The sequence below is a fragment of the Sturnira hondurensis genome, unplaced genomic scaffold, assembly GCF_014824575.4.
Source record: "Sturnira hondurensis isolate 20B ecotype Veracruz unplaced genomic scaffold, ASM1482457v3 Scaffold0001872, whole genome shotgun sequence".
NCBI classification, from domain to species: Eukaryota; Metazoa; Chordata; class Mammalia; order Chiroptera; family Phyllostomidae; genus Sturnira; species Sturnira hondurensis.
The window spans coordinates 18,521,554-18,542,280 of record NW_028074503.1 but is presented as its reverse complement, the minus strand read 5'-3'; the positions used below and the strand labels follow the sequence as shown (position 1 = coordinate 18,542,280).

General features: G+C 41.4%; 1 long non-coding RNA gene across 1 annotated transcript; it reads right to left on the bottom strand.

The window, feature by feature from the left end:
- Positions 1-594: 594 nt before the first annotated feature.
- LOC118980379 (uncharacterized) lies at positions 595-20,110 on the bottom strand. The gene is made up of 3 exons (XR_005065089.1): positions 19,975-20,110; positions 13,954-13,958; positions 595-607 (listed from the first exon to the last, which is right to left on the bottom strand). It is a non-coding gene; the product is annotated as an uncharacterized LOC118980379 (long non-coding RNA).
- Between the last annotated feature and the right edge of the window lie 617 nt (positions 20,111-20,727).

Below are 20,727 nucleotides of genomic sequence, written 5' to 3'. Positions count from 1 at the left end.
AGCCCCACTAGCTGTTTCCTCATTAATCCTATTCTGCTGCTTGGACATGAGAAGCAACCAAGAAGATGAGGAGCCTAGAAACCTCACTATTTCATGTGAAGTTAGAGTTAGCAGGAGTGGAATTGGAAAAGACAGAGGTATGGAACATGAGACAGCCTCGTTCAGATATCTAAGCACCGCAGTGGGAAAGGCACTTACTTGACGAGATGCCAACAGCGTGAGCTTCTGCTCACGAAACTAAGCCCTTGCTTGTAGCAGTGGTGTGTAAAAATCTGTTGGATGTATGGGAACATACTGTAATTTTGCTGACAAGTTACTGAAAGTGCTTAACAGGGAAGCAACCTGTTATTTTCATGAAATAAATAAAATTAGTTATTTTCTTACCAACAGTTTGCTTGCTTCAGCTTGGGGAAATAACTATATTGGGATCCAAAAATGGGATGCTTACCCATGTAAACAGTGAATCAAAAGAAATCCTAATCTGTGTAGCTGGGGGATACTGAGATGCTAGCAATCACAATAAAGCAGAAATAGTTAAAGAAAGACTGTGTGGAACAAGATACAAAGAAATCACGGCATTTGATGTCTGTAGTCAAATATAATTTGACTACATATGTTTGACAAACTAAAAAATAAATAAAAATGAGAAAAAGAACAATCTATATAGTGTGAGTGATCCACCCAGCTAATACCCCTCTGTGACCCTAAGCTTCAGAGTGTGCTTCAGATAGGAGCCATGCATCTGTAGTTCCCCAGCCCAGTCTTAGTTCCCTTAAAGTTCTCATGGTTTAGCGTGAGCATTTGACCACTTGGGTGAGACTCTAGAGAGAAAAAGGTACACCTTTTATAATAGGACCCAAATGCAAACTGACCACTAATCTGGTACTCAACTAGAGAAAGAGGTATATGCTCTATTGCTGGAGAGAAAAAAAAGAAAGAAAAAAGCACCGTGGCACTTACCAAGAAATTGTGTGCGCATGTTTCCAATCTGACACCTTCCCGTAGCCCCTCTGAAATATACCACTGAGATTCACGTGCCTGACCTAGGTCTGTTGTTAAGTTCTCCATTCTGTCATGTTATTGGGTAGGTTACTGTCACCATGAATGTCCCACAAAAGAATAAGATACAGAGTCATTCATTTGGGTCTATGAAGTGTGAGTTTAGGAAAAGTGGGACTGAAGTAAAAATCAGAATTCTTATCCTAATTTTGTCTTGGACTGGTACCTTGAAGAAAGTTATTTGCCTCTCTTGGGCTTGGTTTTTTTCTTTGTCCAATTAGTACAAACTTTTCTCCTCTGTGTCAACCCAGATCATCAGACTGATGACATTAGAAAGAGTATAAATGTCGTTTTCAACTAATGAGTTAATATATTAATTCTAGAGAGAAGAGTAAGGACAATTATTCTAGGTTACATAACACTATGCCTCAAATCAGTAGTACTAATTTTTTTAATTTTTTACTTTTAATTATTTTCTTTTCCATATATGTTTAGTATTTGTTTGTCTTACTTCTACAAAAAAAAAACTGCCAACACTGGTTACCTCTTCACAGTATGACCTCTTCACAGTATGGGGTCTTCCAACACTGGACTCAATAATAATATGGCAAATTCTATTAATTTCTCTTAATGATCCCTTGTACTTTTCAGTATGGACATAGTGCATATGTTATTCAATTAATTCCTAATTGATGCTCTATGAAGGAAGCTATAAAAAATAGTATCATTTTTGAAATTTTGTCTTCCATTTATTTTTGCAGTAGATAGAAATGCAGTCCATTTTTATTTATTTACTTTATATTAATATATAAAATGATACCTTGATAAATTTACTTATTACATGAAAGTTTAAAGATTTCCTTGGATTTCACGCATACACAATTATGTCTCCTATGACGAGTGGTGGTTTCATTTCTTTCTTTCCAATCTTCATGCTTTTTATATTGTCCTGTTCCTTTTTTACACTGGCTGGGGCCTCAGTAAAACACTGAGTAAAAACAATTCCCAATGTCAAGGAAAATCTTTCAATATTTTACTATTAAGGATATATGTTGTTTGCTAATATCTACTGGTATGAAAATACAGTGATTGTACTCTGAAGCATATTATGTTCATGCTAAAATATTTATAATAGCAGCATTGTTTATATTAGCCTCAAACTAGAAACCACTCACATGCCAACCAACAATAGAATGGATAAACTCAGGAAGATACACTCTGAAATCCTATATAGCAAAAAGAATGAACTCACTAAAACTCTATATAAGATTAATCTTATAAGAGGGTGAAAAAGAAGGCTGATAGAAGAGCATGTAATCTGCATGATTCCAAAAGACCAAAATGAGGTAGAATGAGTCTATAGTCTTAGAAGTCAGTAGAGTAGTGATTACTGAAGGAGTCAGTGAAGGAAAAGAATGAGAGAAGACTTTAGGGGGCTGGTTATATTTTGTTTCTTGAACTAGTTGCCAGTTACATAGGTGTGTCAGCATATAAAAATTCATTGAGCTTAACGTTTATGATTTAGGCATAAATTCATACTTGAAAATGCAAAAATGAGGCTCCACTGATTTTCAGATAAAACTCAAAATCATAAGGCCCATGAGGCCCATAGAACGCATCCCCCGCCGCCACCACCTGCTGCCACCCACCTTGCGATTTATGTTCAGGCAACATACACGCAACTCCCTGAATGCTTTATGTGCTCTTTCCCCTATTCATCATTTCCCCTTGATGACTTTTATCAGAGGCAGCACAGTATCACCATAAAAGCACAGACTGGGAGAAGTCTGCCTGATTTTGAATGCAGCCTCCGTCACTCCTCAGTTCTGTCATCTTGGGAAATTTGCATGATTGTCCTGTGTAGGGACAGTAATAGAGTTGACTGTAGAGAAGAGATAGGAATAGAGTCGCCTCGTGGATTCTGCTCAGATGCCACTTCCGTGCCTTATCTGCAGGGTTGACTTTGGGGCCCCTACTCTGAGCTTCGGTGTCACTCAGGGCCAACTTCGGCAGCACAGGTCTAACTGAGCTGCCTTAGAGATGGATGTGTATGAGTTTACTAAAGCTGCTTTATCGAATCGCTGACCAGGGGGCTTGCCCAGAAACTTCCTATTTCCGAGGCTTAGCATTGTGAAAAGGAAGAGGTCAGCAGCGTTGATTTCACTCGGAGGCCCACTTCCTTAGCTTGGAAATGACCGTCTTCTTCCTTTGTCCTTACTTGGTCTTCCCTCTCTTACCTGTGTGTGTCCTCACTTCTTATAAGGACTTCAATCATGTTGGATTAGGGCCCACCCCAGTGAACTCATTTAAACATATCTTTAAACACCCCATCTTCAAAACAGCTACAATCCAAGGTACTGGGAGTTAGGACTTAAACATATAAATTTGGGGGGACACAATTCACCCCATAACAAGGTACTTATTCATCTCTCCCCCTTCTAGTTATGATCTCCTGAAAATAGAGGTTTGTGTTATTGCCTATGAATTCCAGCTCCTAACACAGTATCTGGCACGTAGGAGACTCTTTTTCCCCCCTTTTCACTGAATTTATTTGGGTAACACTGGCTAACAAAATCGTACAGGTTTCAGGTGAACAATTCTATAACACATCATCTGTACACTGTAAATAGGAGCTACAGAGGGAAGGAAGATCACACAAACAAGCTCATGGGAGCAAAACTCACCATTTCTTGAAAGGCACTGATGATCTGAGGAAAGCAGAAGAGCTCCACTCAATCAAGTAAATGATTAGAATTGAAAACAAAAGTTGATGGACGCAATATACGAACCCAGTGGGGGCTCACCCAAGTGTAGCTGTAACTCTTGATCAATCAATCACTCCAAAGTAAAACTTGCTTTCCTTAATAACAGTTCTTTGATATTAATTATCCAGTAACTCCTACCTTAGTGCCTCTTTTGGATGAAAGCCAACAAGAATGGCCTGCATAATTTCTTCCCTTTATCTTTAATTTAATTGCAGTCTAACAGGCACTCCATTCACTTAAATTAAAATAACTATATAATAAGGCATAGATTAAGAAATCTTCCTCTCAGTTTTGTTCCTGTCTACTCTTTTCTGAACTCCCCTCACACACAGAGTTAGATACATATTTTTTATTGCCTTGACTTCCAGTTTATTAGTGCCAGGAACCCTTGATGAAATAAGACTGGAGAAAAGAGAATGGAAGAAAGAGATCGTGGAGGATGGTGGAGTGACTTTCAGGGACCCAGTTCTAAGAGTGGGATATACCACTTTTACCCACATTCCATGGTGCAGTTCCTGTCACACATCCCACAGACATGCAAAGAGCTAGAAAATGCTGTCCCTAGCAGCTGAGCATCCACTCCCCAGAAACAACCCTACATGGTGGAAGGGAAGAAAGAATCTTTGGAAGACAGATGGCAGGCTCTGCCACACAGATCAATTGCTGTGTTTCTACTGCTATTATTTGACTTTAAATGCTTTACCCAAACACCAAACTTGATCATGTAAAACTTACTTTTGTTAAGCTGTGTAACCAAATTGTTATTAAAAAAATAATTATTTCCAGGAACAACCTCTTCAAAGTTGATCCTCCTTTAAGCTCCAGGGCCTCAATGTCCTTATCTATAAAACAGCGAAGCTGAGCTACATCTTCCAACCACCAACTGCATGAATCAGAGATGTCATTGTTTAATGTGCCTTGGGGCGAATGAAATGTTGGCCTCCAAGCCAATATCTACAACAACAGTGCACTAACTTTCCAGTTACTTCCCCCTCCTCTCCTGGGTCTCCCAAGGACTATAAGCCCTGTCATCACATGAGGCTAATGTTAGGGAGGTGAAGATTGGCATCTCCCTCTCCCTACACTCTGCACTTCTCAAATCAAACAGCTTCCTAATTTGCTGATTGGACTAGTGAGCCAGGATATTACCAGATAAAGGGCTGCAGTTAAATTCCACAATACAAGTTTATAAAGTGTCTACTCAGCGTCCAGTGCTGAAGTGTAATGGAGGTACAAAGATGAAAGACAAACTCTGAACCCAGAAGGAGTTTATGTTCTGATTTAGGAATTCAACGTTCAAGGGAAAAAGGTATAAAAACAGAGCTCCTGACCCAAAAGAGCTCATTATTTATTATATTGCCTACACCTAAGTTAAAAGATAATATGAAACCACAGATGATTTTCTGCCAAGCTGATTAAACGGGGAGACCAGACAATGCCAATGGCGGCCTGACCTGAGAGGCTTTGGTAACAGCAAGATGGGGGCCAAACTCTGTCACGCACAGCATGGAGGAAGTTGAAGCCCCAGTAAGCAATTCCTAACTATGCAGCGCAAACTTGGACTCTCAGGGAGCTAAGGTCAAGGCTTCTTTCATTCCTGCCTGTAATCAGCACCTAGGTGCATGGTGGGGAATACATACTTGTCAATCATGTGTTTCTCTTACGAGAGAGACTAACACCCATGTAATCCAAGAGCATCTTTTCAATGATGGATGAAACTCAAAAAGATCAAAGATCATCTGTGCCTGGAATTGAGAAAAATGCTATTAACTTAACCTACATCTTCCTTCTGTTGACATGGTTGATAGTCCTGGGCATGTAACAAGATTTTTCATTGTGTGACTTATAAAAAAAAAAGCCATTTACATGTAACTGGGGTACTGAGTTCTATTAAACCCAAGTTTAGGAAACTCTATCCACACATACCCCCGTCCGCCCCCACATTCCTCAACAGTCATCAGGTAACATAGGTTCTGGCATACGTGGTTTTCAGAACCAAAGCCATTTTTTGGAAAAAGCAGAGTTAGCAGTTGTGAAATGATGTGGTTCCCAATACTGTAAAGAAAGCCAAAGAGGAATTACTGACTCTAGTTTATAGACAAACTTAGGTGCAACTCTGTCATATTACAAGCCCAGCTCAGATATTCTAAGTGAGGAAGTGGGGACGAGAACACAAGTCTTTTGGTCCCAAGGTCATTGTTTTTCTACCAATTTCACCGCTGAGATGGCCTTTCTTCTACTCTACATCAGAGACACTGGTGGTCAACACAACAGTGTCTAAAGCAGGTCAATGTTACAACACACAGGCCCAATGTCTCCACAGGAGGCCTGACACTGGAAAAGTACCAATCAGACCTAAAAGAAATTGAAACTCATCTGGTCAGACCCCTTCATGTTAGAGGCAATGACACAAAGACTCCAGGACTGCAGGCAACTTACACAAGATTGAAATGAAAAATCACCCCCATCTGCTGGTCCACACTTTGCACCAAACCATGAACTTGCTGAATATTTTGTCAAACAGTTTACTGTTGTAATTCCTACCTATCATTGTGGATAATTCTTTAAAACCAACCGCCTTTCTCTTTTGGATGTAGATAATTCATTCTCATTGACGCTTCTTTCCTAATCAGCCAGCCACCCTCTTGCTTCCTCACTCTGTGACCAAACACTATCCTCAGAGTGAAAGCAAACACGCCCGGGCTTGTGGCAGACCTAGCCAGGGAGCCACAGGTACAGAGAAGGGGCAGCAGCTGGTGCGAGTACGAACTGAGCACAAATATTTAAAAAAAAAAAAAAACTGAACAGAGACCAGAGTACACAATAAACAGATTGGCCTTGGCCAGAAGGGGGGTGTCTACAAAGGCAGCATGTTTTAAGGGATCTTGAAATATGACCTCCACTTGGAAGATGCTATTATTACAACATTACTATATTCAATAATGAGCGACCCGTTTCTTTCATTACATTTCTAACACGCCTGGGATGATTGGGGGCAAAGGGTTGGGAAATATGTTATTTATACCTTAGTGGGGTGCGGTTTAATTAAATTGCTCTCCTCCTAACACATATTTGAGCTCGGCCCCCGGGAGGAGTTGAATAGCTGTAACTAGAAACATAAGAAAGTAATTTTGAAAGGTGGGCAGTTCTGGAAAGGGCAGGTTTGCCCTAGGGAAGCACCGCATGGGGTCTGGCAATAAAGGCTGATCCATTGGGAGGTGGGTACAGCGATGAGACATGAGGAAGGAAGAGGGGGCTGGAGAGAGGTGGGAGGCAGCCCAAGGCATGCCCTGGGAAGGTCCCCAATTTTCCAGCTTTCAAATCTGACCGTTTCTTCCGTTGGTTTAGAGGTCTCTGGAAGTTGATGAAGATTTAAGGCCTTCTGCTTCTTTCTTTCCCTCCTGTGTAAGGTCTGTCGGGCACTTTACCCTCCCACAAAAGAAACAGAAAGGTTTATGAGGGGAAGCAAAGCAGTATAGTACCGGCAGGGAAGGCACGGCTGTCAGACACCCACACACACCAGTCACTCGCGGTGGCAGCCAGCTGGGAAGGAACGCCTTTAAATTGTGATTTGGCTTGTTTGGCCTCAGGAGATTTTATTAACCCCCTGTAGCAATGAGCAATGGTTTTCATTTGAGGGCAATTCCTTTTTACTGGAAGAAGAGTGAGGCTGAACCACGGTCAGAGGGTCGGGGTCTCAGGGCTGCTGAAGCCATCTCAGTCACTTTGTTGACTGATTAATACGTGACCTTTCTAAAAGGCAAGCGTGATATTTCTTCCCTTCTTAAGCTTTTGGGAGCTACCAGGTGCCTACCTGACAAAAGCCACGCTCCTCAGTGCACCTGCTAGGGCTCAGGCCTCATGGCCTATCACCCCTAGCACCCACACCCCACGCTAGCAGAGCTCACTCCCACCCCCTCCTCCCACAGTGAATTTCCTGAAGCTCCCCAAGTAAATTAAACAACTTTCAGCCTTCAAGCTTTCAAACACTCTGTTCCTCTGTCTAGAATGAATTTCTCTTCATCATCAAGAGTTCCATCAGTAGTTCCTAGAGCAATCGTTCCATCCGGGGCCCACTGAGATGCAGGCCGTAAAGACCACGTGAGCTCAAACCCTGGCGCCTGCTCACTGGCTACCAAAGTTACTTAGTACCCCGATTTTATTATCCGCAGAGTGGGAAGTAACAATAGTACTTCCTTCATGGGATTATAGTGGGAATTAAATAAGTCAATCTACATAGGGCGTTTAGAAGTCTGCACAGGATTTGATGAGTTCTAAATACACTTAGCCATAATTCTGGGGTGCCTCTGCTAACCTACCTAAAATAGGAGAATGATAATGAACTCTTCTTTGCCACCACATTGCTGTTATATCTATCATACTGAAGAGTGAATTTTTTGTCCGTTGACACCCTATTTCAATCCAAAAATGTCATTCAGTGGTTTGATTGAGTTCTTTTTGAAGTTTGTCTTCTCGTGCGCTGTGAACTCCTGGAGAGTAAAGGCTTTGTCTTAGGTTTTGTGAATTTAGTGACTGGCTAAACCAGTGCCCAGAACATATGAGATGCTCAATAAATGTTTGTGAAATGGATTATAATTATTCAAGAACACATGGGATGAAAAGGTCACTGAATTGGCATCAAGATGTAGGGCTTCATTTATGAGTTTGCCCTCTAATTTCTTTCATATTAAATAACTCATGTAAGTTTTCTAGGCCTCATTTTCCTTATCTTTAGATCAGAAAAAATGGGAAATTAGGATGACAGGTCAGGAGCTTGGGAAGTGCATTAATATTCAACTTAAGAAATGCACATTTCAAGCCCTGGCTGGTGTAGCTCAGTGGATTGAGCGTCGGCCTGTGAACCAGACAATCGCGGTTCGATTCCCAGTCAGGGCACATGCCTGGGTTGCAGGCCAGTTCCCGGCAGGGGCCAGTTCCCAGCAGGGGATGCACAAGAAGCAACCATACATTGATGTTTCTCTTCCTCTCTCCTTCCCTTCCCCTCTAAAGATAAATAAATAAAATATTAAAAAAAAAAAAGAAATGCACATTTCTTCCTTAATAGTAAAGTCCAGTGAGGAACCAATCTATTGTATTAATGGTTAAAAATCAGATTTGTATTCAAAATTCCTAGCATAGGGTCTGATATATAGTAAGTCCCCAATACACAGCAGCCACTACTGTATACTATATTATCAAAGTTATTGTAATGCAAATAAATTTTCTATTCCAAGTATTTAGTATATTTAATCACCTATTATTAAAATGGGGGGGGTGTTCCTCCTAATTTTCTCTATTTAAAAGTACTAACATTGAGCCTTGGCTGGCGTAGCTCAGTGGGTTGAGCGTGGGCCTGCAAACCACACGATCGTGGTTCGATTTCCAGTCAGGGCACATGCCTGGGTTGTGGGCCAGTTCCCTGCAGGCCAGCTCCCAGCAGGGGACTTATAAGAGGCAACCATACATTGATGCTTCTCTCCTTCTCTCCTTCCCTTCCCCTCCCCTCTAAAGATAAATAAATAAAATGTTTTTAAAAAGTACTAATATTGAAATGAATCTCTTTAAAGGCAACTTTTTGTGTACTTTCATTAAAATACTATTTCTTTAAATATATCTTGGAAGATACAAAGGTTTGTAAGGTTTTGATACACACTGTCAAACAGCTTCCGAGGACAGGCACCAAACTTCCCACCAGCTCTGTGTGGGGTTTTGCACCTCTCGGAACCTTCGCCAGCAGTGCATTTTATTATCGATGTTTAAATCTTTGACAACTTGCTGGGTAAAAAATTCTCATTATCTACACTTTATATTTTTTTAATTGCCATGGAGGTTTTTTCCCCATATTCATTACTAATTTATTTCTCCTCTTTATATGTTATCTCTTCATAGTCATTATACTAAAACACATTTGGTCAGCTGAAAAAAAAAAAAGAAAATGGGGTGGACAGCCATGTTACAAAGTGTTTAGGATGCACACAGGTTATCTGGAAAGTAGTGTTATACATTAACTATCTCATTAATGTTTTCTCAAACAAAATTCCGTCTTCCCCACCCTCCCATGTCTCTTTCTGCCTTTTCCGGGCTCTCTTCTGGTGTCACCTCCTCCAGGAAACTTTCCTGGCCTTTTTATGACACTTTTCCTCTCCAACCAGAAGGCGCTAGGACTGGGTTATTCTCCTTTACAACCTGCAACCTGTGAAGTTTTAGTCAAGGCTTTGCAGCAAGTCCTTACTGGTTGGAAGATTCCATATTGTCAATTTCTTTTTTATTTTCCAAGGTCAAGGTAGGGTCTCCATTTTATTGAAAGAAAAGCTATAAAAATAGGAACACTGTCTGAAAATATTTCTCAGGCCAGGGAAAGAACAGGTGAGTTGCATTCTGTGCAACATTCTGAGTCCTGAATTTCTTGAAATTCCGACAGGTTCTTGTTAGTATCACTTTAACTGATTTTAAGTGTCAAACCTGTATATAGAGAGAGAATTTCTAGAATTCATTATGAGTTGGGCTTGAGTAAAGATGATGTTCATAAGGGGGAAAGACAGGTTTTTACTTACTGGCTCTCTCTCTTTGGGGGATGGAGGACAGGGCAGAGAGTCCCATGCTTGACCTTGGCCTCCAGCTGAAGATGATTCTGGGCCTCTCCTGTGGATTACAGTGTGCCTTTCTGTTCCTAGAAGGTGAGGAGGGGAAGCTGTGGCTTCTCAAAGGTACTGACAACAATGTTCATGGCAGGGACCCTGATTATTCATGAACTCTGTGCAGATTTGCTGTTTGAGTTGGTAGGCAGATTCTTGTCTTGGGGATAGATGCCATTAAGATTTGATTACAAGTGAGAAAATTATAGTTGACTAAAGTGTCCAATCTTTTTATTTTTTAAAGAATCTGATGTTAAGATTTTATTTATTTATTTTTAAAGAGAGGGGCAAGGAAGGAGAAAGAGGGAGAGACACATCAATGTGTGGTTGACTCTCATGAGCACCCTACTGGGGACCTGGCCCACAACCAAGCATGTGCCCTAGACTGGGAATCCAACTGGCAACCCTTTGGTTCCCAGGCCAGCACTCAATCCACTGAGCGACACCAGGAGGCTAAAGTCCAATTTTAATGTAATGTTCCAAAGGCCAGAAGTCGCACTGTCTGTAGGGCTGTTTTTTTTTGCTTTGTTTTGTTTTGTTTTTCTGAGGGCTATAAGGTTGAATCTGTTCCAAGCTTCTCTTCTAGTTTCTGGTGATTTCTGGCAATTTGGGGCACTCTTTGGCTTGCGGTCACAGCACCCTGATCTCTGCCTTCTCACTCACATGGCGTTCTCCCTGGGTGTTCGCACTGCCAGTTTCATTAGAGTTCAGACATAGGTCGAAGAAGACAAGCAGCAGCTCTTAGGCCAACTCACAGGAGGAAGTCTACCCCTCCCACAGGCTACGCCATCTGATACCCTAAGGGTCTCCATTCTATTTTATTGGTATTACAGCTTTACCAACATTCAAACATTGGCAGCGTGGTTTCAGCCAAGTTTGAAGACCTGAGAACACAAGTGAACAGATGGGGGAAGTCCCAGTCCAAGGTCACAGAGTGGATGATGCCACACGCATTGGGGAGGGTGATATGCCTTACCCAGTTCACCAATTCAAATGCTAATATCTTCCAGAAATATCCTTACAGACACACCCAGAAATGTTTAACCAGATTGACCAGATGATCATCTCTTTACCCAGTCAAGTTGACCTGTGAAGTTCGTCATCACAGTCTCCTATTATCTATGACCAGTTCCGATAGACACAGGGAAGTGAGGGGGAGATGTATGATTCCTCAAGACCTAAGGGTGTCCAAGACCTCTCCACTTACCACCTCTGCAGAATAATCTCAGATCATGACCACAATGCTAAAAGCCATTTTAAGCAACAATCATATCTTAAGTGTCAGCTCAGTAGGCTGAATGAGAGGAAATTAATTGCATTTGACTTTTCCTCATATATTTACTGGTGTTCTAGGGCTCGGGGTCAATTAGTTGAGATGTTTAGGGACACAGGCACAGTCAATGCTTGGAGCTCTGCAGATGCCTGGCCTTGCATGTGCCCTGAGAGCACAAGATGGAGCTGAGGCCTAGGACTGAGGTCCATATAGGCTGCAGCAATTCCTGGCACACTGAGGAATCAAATTCCAGATCAGAGTATTCTATATGTTACAAAACAGTGAAGGGAGAGAAAAATCTATAAATCGTAAAACACTCTAGTCTTTTGCATCTGTAGAATGTAGGATTATTTCATTTAATGAATTTCCCTAACAATTAACTCTTAGTTTTAAATTATCAATTAACTGGTAGAAAAGATTTGAGGTAGGGAGTTGTATACACCATGGAATTTAAAAGTCAGCATTTAAATATCAGCAATATCCCTGGCTGATGTGGCTCAGTAGATTGAGCACCTGCCTGTGAGTCAAAGGGTCATGGGCTCAATCCCCAGTTGGGCACATGCCTGGGTTATGAGCCAGGTCCCCGGGGGGGGGGGGGTGCACATGAGAGAACCACTCAATGTTTCTCTTCCTCTCTTCCCCTCTTTTTAAAAATAAATGATTTAAAAGCTGTTTTTTAAAAGTCAGCTTTTAAAAACCTGACCCATAATGATGAATTCAAAATAAAGATGGAGTATAGCATGATGCAGCAGCAAAGTCGTGGAGCTGCGAGAGTCGGGAGAGCTTAGAGGCAGAGCAACTCTGACTGCTGCTTTCATAGTTCACCGTGCAACCCCGCACAGGTCACTTACTCTCCCCACTCTCATTTTCCATGTATGTGATTGCACTGTTATTTTAAAGATTTCTTTTAGAATCCTGACAATCATTCTAATTCTGGCCTTAACAGAGAACATTCTTTTGTTTTTTTGTTCCTTAGTGAACTTGTCTACAATGTAAAGGCAATAAAATTTTCCCCTAAATATCAGATAAGGTCATGGCTATGTAAATGCTTGGACAGGCTCTAAGTTTTCCACAAAGGTAAAGTAATGCCATCATTATCACCGTGTTAAAACTTGTAGTTTTTCAAAGAATCGGAATTCCAAATTCTGTATGTCCGTTGGTTGTGTCTTTCAAGGAGGGTTCTTGGGCTTGCCTGGATTTTCCAAGGACATGCAGGGAGCTGGTCAGAAGAAACTACTGGTTCAAGGGCCCAGACTCTCCATACCAGCAAATTGAAGATAACATCATAATCAGCCAAGGCTTGTCAAAGAGCTTTCTCAAGCATCGTTTTATTCTGACTTCACATCACTGAAGATCCTTATGCACTTGTTAATGATAAGAAAACCAAAGCACTAAGGAGCCACACTACTTTCCTAAACTCACCCATCTTTTTAGAAGACCTGGAATTAAATAAACACCCCAATACAAGGTCTATACTGGTCAGGAAAATGACGGGGGCCAGGAGGCCCACTCTCGACTACTTCTCTTCCCATCACCAGTGAAGCTTCCCCCACTCCCTAAAGTACACAATCGCCCCCTCCTTCAGGATTCTATCATTTTCCTTACACGTTTTTAATAAAACACATTCACATATTTATTTACTGTCTTCCTTACTGGACTATGAGGCTTTAAGCCCAGAAACCAGAGTTCTAACCATAGGCCCTGACATAATGATTAACATGAATGGGGCTCAGCAAACAGTTGTGTACTAAATAGGTAACAAAACGGCTATCAAAAGTTTAGAAGAGTAAGGAACTAAGAAAGGGCATAGGGAGGAGAGAGGGGAAGGCGAGGGGCGGGGGAGAGAAGCAGACGTCTGGTGCTGGGTCTGACTACGTTTCCAAGCCAAAAGCACACTGTCGGTGTTTAGCAGCTGACTCTGCCTAACCACATGCTGTTCACCATTAATGAGAACAGTTGAGAGTTGGCGTATTTGCAAACATTTCCACCCCAAACTGGCAAAAACGAAGAGGGTGTCCCAGCTTTCTGTTAGTCATTTGCCATGGCTGTCCAGAGAACACTGTATTTTTAAGAGGCAAAACACATAGTACTTTCACTCCCTGAGGTGCAACAGTAATTTAACTAGAAATGGGGAACACGGACAACAAAGACCATGGCTGTCATCACCCACACGCACAAGAAAGGGAGTAACTGTGCGTGCACGTGTGCGTGTGTATCCTTAGCAGCTCTTGTGTGAGAAGACAAATACAACTCATGAAAAATTATAAGGTACCTCATTCACGTACTCTTCTCTTCCCAACCACGCCTCGCACATTGCACAATGCCTGGCACATAGTGGGCATTCAATAATAAGTGACTGAACTGACATACGCATCAGAGAAGATTAGCTTATTTGAGTAGGTATTTTTTTACTCTAGAAAAGTGTTATTATTCTTTACATACTTATATAGAAGTGATGTCTCAGTTTCCCTAAAATGATCAGTCTCTACTAAGAATAGTTCCATAGTTCATCCGAAAGAGCTGCAGAATGAAGCAAACAATATTTTATTTGTGTGTATTCTTACACAATTGTTTTTAATTTTAATTTTTATTTAATTCTTGTTCAAGTACAGTTATCTGCACAATTGTTAACAGTTGACCAAACTGAAATTATTTATACTTTGTGTCATAAATGTGCATTCAACAAATTTTTAAATTATATTTTGAGAACCTACTATGTGCCAGAGCCCATGTGGGGTGTCAGGGACACAGCAGTAAAATAGACATCATCCCCACTTCTGTTTTGGTAAAGACAATGAAAATAAATTCTCATGATTATGATTTTTTAACTACAAGGAAAAGATTTTTTAACTACAGCATTTAATTCATCCTACATGTGCTTTGATACTATAAGCATATTTTACATCCCCAGATTTCTTCACCAGTATGTAAAAGTGAGTCCTAAGTTCACTTCTGCCTTAATTTAAAATACATCTTGTTTTCCTGAGAAGAAATCAAGTTGCTCAGCTCTTCACACCCTTGAAGCCTGTACCTCATACCTCACTAATTGTCTAATGCTCTAGAAATTCTTCTATACCCCATCACTGCTGTGAATAGGGCCCCTCCCTCCTTGTAAGCTGGTGGAAAATTAAACTATATCAAACTAATCTACCTTCACACCTAAAATTCTCCTGTCAATCAACCTGTAATATTTGGACACACAGAATGACCAAGTGTTACTTATATAGTAATCAATTATCACATAACATCTATTGTTCAGTCGAAAGTGATCATTTAAGCAGTTAGGATGAAAACTTGAACAGTTATATGTGTGTGTATGTGGGTATATATTTATCTTACTGAGATGGGGGAATTTCCCAGAACACATACAAATTGGTTAGCTCATTTCCCAGCTCACATGGTGTTGGGAATAGCTAAGAAAAGGGTGCAGGAGGGAGCACCCAGATGTAAACAATTACAAGAACAGAAAGTGAAATAATAAACTAAACAATAATCACATTAACTGGCAATGAGTGGTTACTACGTGCCAAGCACTTAATTATGCCCTTGACTTTCATTCCTCTCAACAAGCCTGTGAGGAACCTACTACTGCTATGAATTTTACATACGTATTGTTTAATCCTCGCAGGTACTTGGTATTAATCCTCTCAATCTGCAATAAGGAAACTGATTCAGAGGAACTAAAGGTTCAGAAGGAAACTAAATAACTTGGGGCAAGATTCCTTAACCAGCCAAGTAACGAGGCTAGAATTTGGACCTGGTCCTAAGTAAGGTGACCAAGCATCCCAGTTTGAATGGGGAGGTCACATTTAATTCCTGTTCTCCTGCTTCCTTACTTACAGTGCTCCCCTTCATGCTCAGCAGTGTCCTGGTTTAGAGAATGAATGATGTGGTCCTTATCTCACATCCTCTCCACTCAGCCACACCTTCTCCAAACCGGAGAGGCTTTCAAGGCTGACATCCTGCCACTGAGTGAAGAGAAATGTAACTCTTAAAAGGGGACTTCAAACACTCAAAATGCATGGCAGTTCTAGGTCATTCAGACAAAGAGAAAAAATAGATTATTCCATTTAATTACTCCCAAGAGAAGGAATCTAATAAAGGAATAATACCTATAAAATGATGCTGTCCCAGGGAGAAATGACTAGATTAAATGTAAGCAATGAATCTGTAACAAGTTCTAGAAGGGTCTTATCCTGAATTATAAAAGTTCCAATTGTTTGAGCCTAATGAGAGTAAATTTATTTGTCTAGAAAATTCATTGTTTTTGGACCCTTCCTTTCTTAGTCATGCTGGAAAGAGGAATTACTTTGTTTCTACCCCACAAAATGCTTCCCCACTCCAAAAAACAAACAAGAACAACAACAAAAAAAAAGGTCTAAGTTTGGTCTCTAAAGTGTGATGGCTTCAGTTCTAGAACTCACTGTGCACTATGTCATTCTGGCAAGTTACTTGCCCTCCCAGCCATTTTTCCCATCTGTAAAATTAGGACAACAACACACTGCTCACAGGAAGAATAGTATAAAAATAATGCAGGTAAGCACTTGGATGGGTGAATAGTACTCAGCACAAAGAAGTGCTTAACAAGTTGACTTATGATAAATTTTAACTTTATTAATATCAGATCATCAACATTAAACCTGGTTGCAAATCTTTTTTGAAAAGTGAAATTCCAAGTGAAAAGTTTCTTCCAAGTAGAAGAAACACAATCAAAACCTAGGCAAAATAATATTCTCACTTCCGTTTATAAAACATACTCCAAAATAGACTTCAAATGTAAAGCTTCCGCGGTCCCTAAAACCCTTCTAATCAAAGTACCTCATTGTATAGGAAAGAGAAGAGGAATCAGAGAGGTAATATGACTTCCCCAAGACATAAAACCAGGTGGTGGATAAGCTGGATATGGGGTTTGTGCCTAAGAAGCTCTGACTCTGGAAAAGACCACGGGTTTTTTTGGCGGCTAAAACTCATCTTCCATACGGTAGCTGGGGAAGGCCAGTTTACGTAATATTCGTGAAGGTGGTTATGCTCAGTCGGTAAAAATAATGATTACAGTTCACAGAGTATTCTGAGAACTAAAAGAAACACACAAACAGCCCAAGTCACTCTCCGATGCACGATACCAGAGCACGTGATGCAGCTGCCAGAGGAAAACCCGCCCTGCCCACCGATCTATGCAACGCACAGCCCGCGCCACACAGGAATCCCACCCCCAGAAATGTGTCCTATGGGCAAATATATGTGTTCGCTGCAGTTTTCACTGTAACAACCACAAAGAAGAGCTAAATCTCTGTCAAGAGGAAAATGCTGATAAAAAAGAGCCAGTTAGAGTTTATATAAATCAGCAACTTAAATTAGCCTTTTGAAATATGTTAAATTAAAAACGAATGTCATTGAAAAATACGTGGAATGAGTTTATGTCAAAAAAGAACAGAAGAATATAAATATGTATATATACACACAGATCAAGTTGTTATGAAGCCTCATGAGGCCACTGGTATTTTAGGCAAGAGGGAAATCAAGATAATTTTTACCTTCTATTCTGTATACCTCCATATCTGTCATACACAGGCAAAGTTTTAATAGAAAAAAATGTGCACTGTCTAGTATATAGATCCCAAATGTTTCCTTCTGTCTATATACCTGTGTTATAATCTTTATTATTATACTTACTGTTATTCTTCTATGTTATATTTTTATTATTATACTTACTATTATTTTCCTTATAACTTCAGATATCATCTTAGAGAACTTTGTTTCAGGCCTACCCTACCCTGTTACAGAGCTTTCCCACAGAGCTTGAATCTGACTGTTCGTTTACAACCTGCACTGAGGGTCTACATCCCACACCCTGAGCTGAGGGAGGAACAAAGATTAAGAAAAACACATAAGGAAAGGTGGGGGCAGTTTCCCTCACCTCTGTTTGTGGTGTCATTTGTCTCCCTGTTAAACTGCAATAAAGACAATAAAAGGAAATCATCTGTGAGAACAGAGAGCCCTCGATTCATAAAAGCAGTTCTAATGAGAAAAGCCTTTTGATGGGGGAGGGGCCACCACCATGAGAAGCAATGAGTAGGACAGGGACACATAAAACCCTTGAGACAATTCATTAACCACAAATTATTGGAGGCCACTCAAATCCGTCCCCCCAAATCCTGTTTAGGCTCTAACCGTCAGAGTGACGGATGCCTTCAGGCAGATTCTCAGACTTCCATCTCGGCTGCAAAGACAGGGAGTAAAAGCAGGATGTTTAACAACAGGATCTTCCTACTGGTCTGAGAGTTGGCAGTAAAAAGGGGCCCCACAATGGGCAGAAAAGACTCCATGGTTCAGATGGGAGGCCAGCTGGCTCACAGACAGACCGGGCTTTGTGCTCCCCTTCAACCTACCTTTCTGAGTGACTAAACTGACGGTCTTACAAAGACTAATCCCCTTATCTCTGCAGAACCTCACCTAAATTGAGGTTATGTTGGCCTTCCTTACCTCTCAAGGATGTTACGGTGCTTAGATGATAAAAAGTAAATATATGGTGACTCCAAACTACTTGCTTTACATTACGCGAGTCACCCAGACTCCAAATGGCAGCTCCCTATTAGAAGACCTGGCCCCTTCTCAACAGTAATTACCGAACCTCTGCTTCTCCCCTTCTTCTCCATTCCTGGATGTGCATAGTTTCAGATTACACAGAATATTGAAAAGCCCTGCATATGATGATAACAAATTCAACTTTATATTTTCACCCTTCTGCCCTAAAGTGCCAGCCCCTAGATGAAAATTTTGGCTGACTTCCTTCTGTTCCAACTGGCCAAATGCAAATCTGTGCTAGCTTCTGTGACTCATGAGCACAGGGAGTACACTTGCAAACCATGCAGTGGACCTCTTGGAACTTGCGACATCTCGCTTTTACTCTGATAGATTCAGTCTAGTCTCCTCACATTTCCTACCTTCCATTCATAATCCACTCTTTGCAAAGTGAATGAGAAATCACGTTCAGAAATAGGACCCAGTGATTTGGTAGGGTTTTTAATTGGCAAATGAATCTCTGCTCTCATTTGCTAGATTAGACTGAGTCATAAGAGAGACAAGTATGAAGGATTTTTACTGCAAGGCAACAAGGAGCACACACCAGGCTCTAGTAGAGCTGTCTCAACTCTGTCACCAGAGGAAGAGGCTCACCGTTCAAGGACATCACTTTCTCTATAGCTATATGTTTTACTGAGAGTGTTTGACAGTATCTATGGTTTTCACACTGAGTCTCTTCCACCGGGGCATGTTTACACCCACCATACCCGGGGGCTGTTGTCTATGAGCCAGGTTAAATTTTAGTAACCTCTCTTTTTCAGAACCTCCTCTGTAACAGGGAGGTCTGGCCAGATCACTGGGCAGAGGGGAGGGACACTCACAAGGGGTTGGGAAGGTGTGGATTGAAATCAAAACTTCAACCCTATGACAAGCTTCCATACCCTGGGGAAGGGTACACAACTAATTTGGCTGTAACACAGTTTTCACAGAGCATATGTGGGCTGAAAAGGTGTATCTTCAAGGTGAGCATGATGATGCCCTGTACCTGGAGAGAGAGAGAGAGAGGGAGAGAGAGGGAGAGAGAGGGAGGGAGAGGGGGGGGCAGAGAGAGAGAGAGAGAGACCCGTTGTCATAGCAGCCTTGGACTCCTTCAGGCAGATAAGATTGTGGGGGTGTGGGGGTGTCTCTGAGCATGGATTTGGATTTCAGTCTTTGGGGGAGAAAGGGGATTTCTGCATTTTTGCAGAGGAGAATGACTTGGAGCAGGGGAGTCTCTACTCCCCCAAACTGGGCAACCTTTGAATAAAACCCTTTTTCCTTCCCTACCAGTTACTGTGTTATGCTAGTATACGGCAGCACATAGCTGAATCCCACTTTATTCAGTAACACTTCTGCAGTTTTGCTATTGACAACCATGACTATAAACTGAAAGTATTTATTTGATATGCAATATTAATCCAAACCCCATCTTTGCTAGGATAGCAAAGTAAAATATATTTTACAAATAGAGAATTTGAGTCACCAGTGAGCAGACATGATGGTTTGGGGGGTGGGGGAGGAGCAAAACAAAACAGAGCATCACTGCTGTTAACCATAACTGCTTTACAGATTCAGACACTTCCTGGTTGGTTAGGCCTAAAATCTTCATCTTCCACCAGTGTTAGCTGCCTATTTGAAAAATAATTAAGTTGAATTTTATCACCTCTGAGATTACTTCCAAATCTAAAATTTCATCACTGTGTGAAATGATGAATTACTTTTTAACATTTATCTTGTGGACTTCTGGTCAAGATGGCCACACAGGCAGACATGGCTCATCTCTTCACACAACTACATCAATATTACAACTGAAATATAGAACAACCTTCACTTAGAACCATCAGAAACTGAGTTGAATGAAAGTCTGACAAGTAGAGTTAAAGAAACCACATCCATCCAGGCTGGTAGGAGGTGCACAGACACAAAATGGGTTGGTCCCTCATCCACATGTGGTAGATAAAAATTCAGGAGGGATATCTCAGGAGTGAGGAGTCTCAGCCCCACACCGGGCCCTCCAGCCCAGGGTTCCAGTGCCAGGAAAATAAGTCACCACAACTTCTGGCTACAAAAACAAGTGGGGATTGAGCCCAAGCAGCTCCTCTTAAAGAACCCAGGTTCTTTGGACTTTGGGTCCTTTAAGAATCCGAAGTCCAAAGAATAGACTCACTTACTCAGACTCACTCCCTCTGGGCTCCAGCACTAGGGTGGCTGCTTGAAGGGCACCAGTGGTATGCAGGGGGAAGGTGAGGTGTCTGGCATCAAGGTGAGCAGAGGCCATTGTCCCTTTTCCAGACCCTTACCCACAGAGCTGGCAGGCTGGTGCCATATCTGAGACATCAGCCTGGCTAACCCTATTTGGCCCACCTTGGTGATACCCAGAGACTCTGCCACACCCAACTTTCACACCCATCCCAGCTGCTTTTCATTATGAATAGCTGGTCTTGGCTCATGCTTCACAACTTCCTAAATCCTCTCAAACAAGCAACAACTAGAC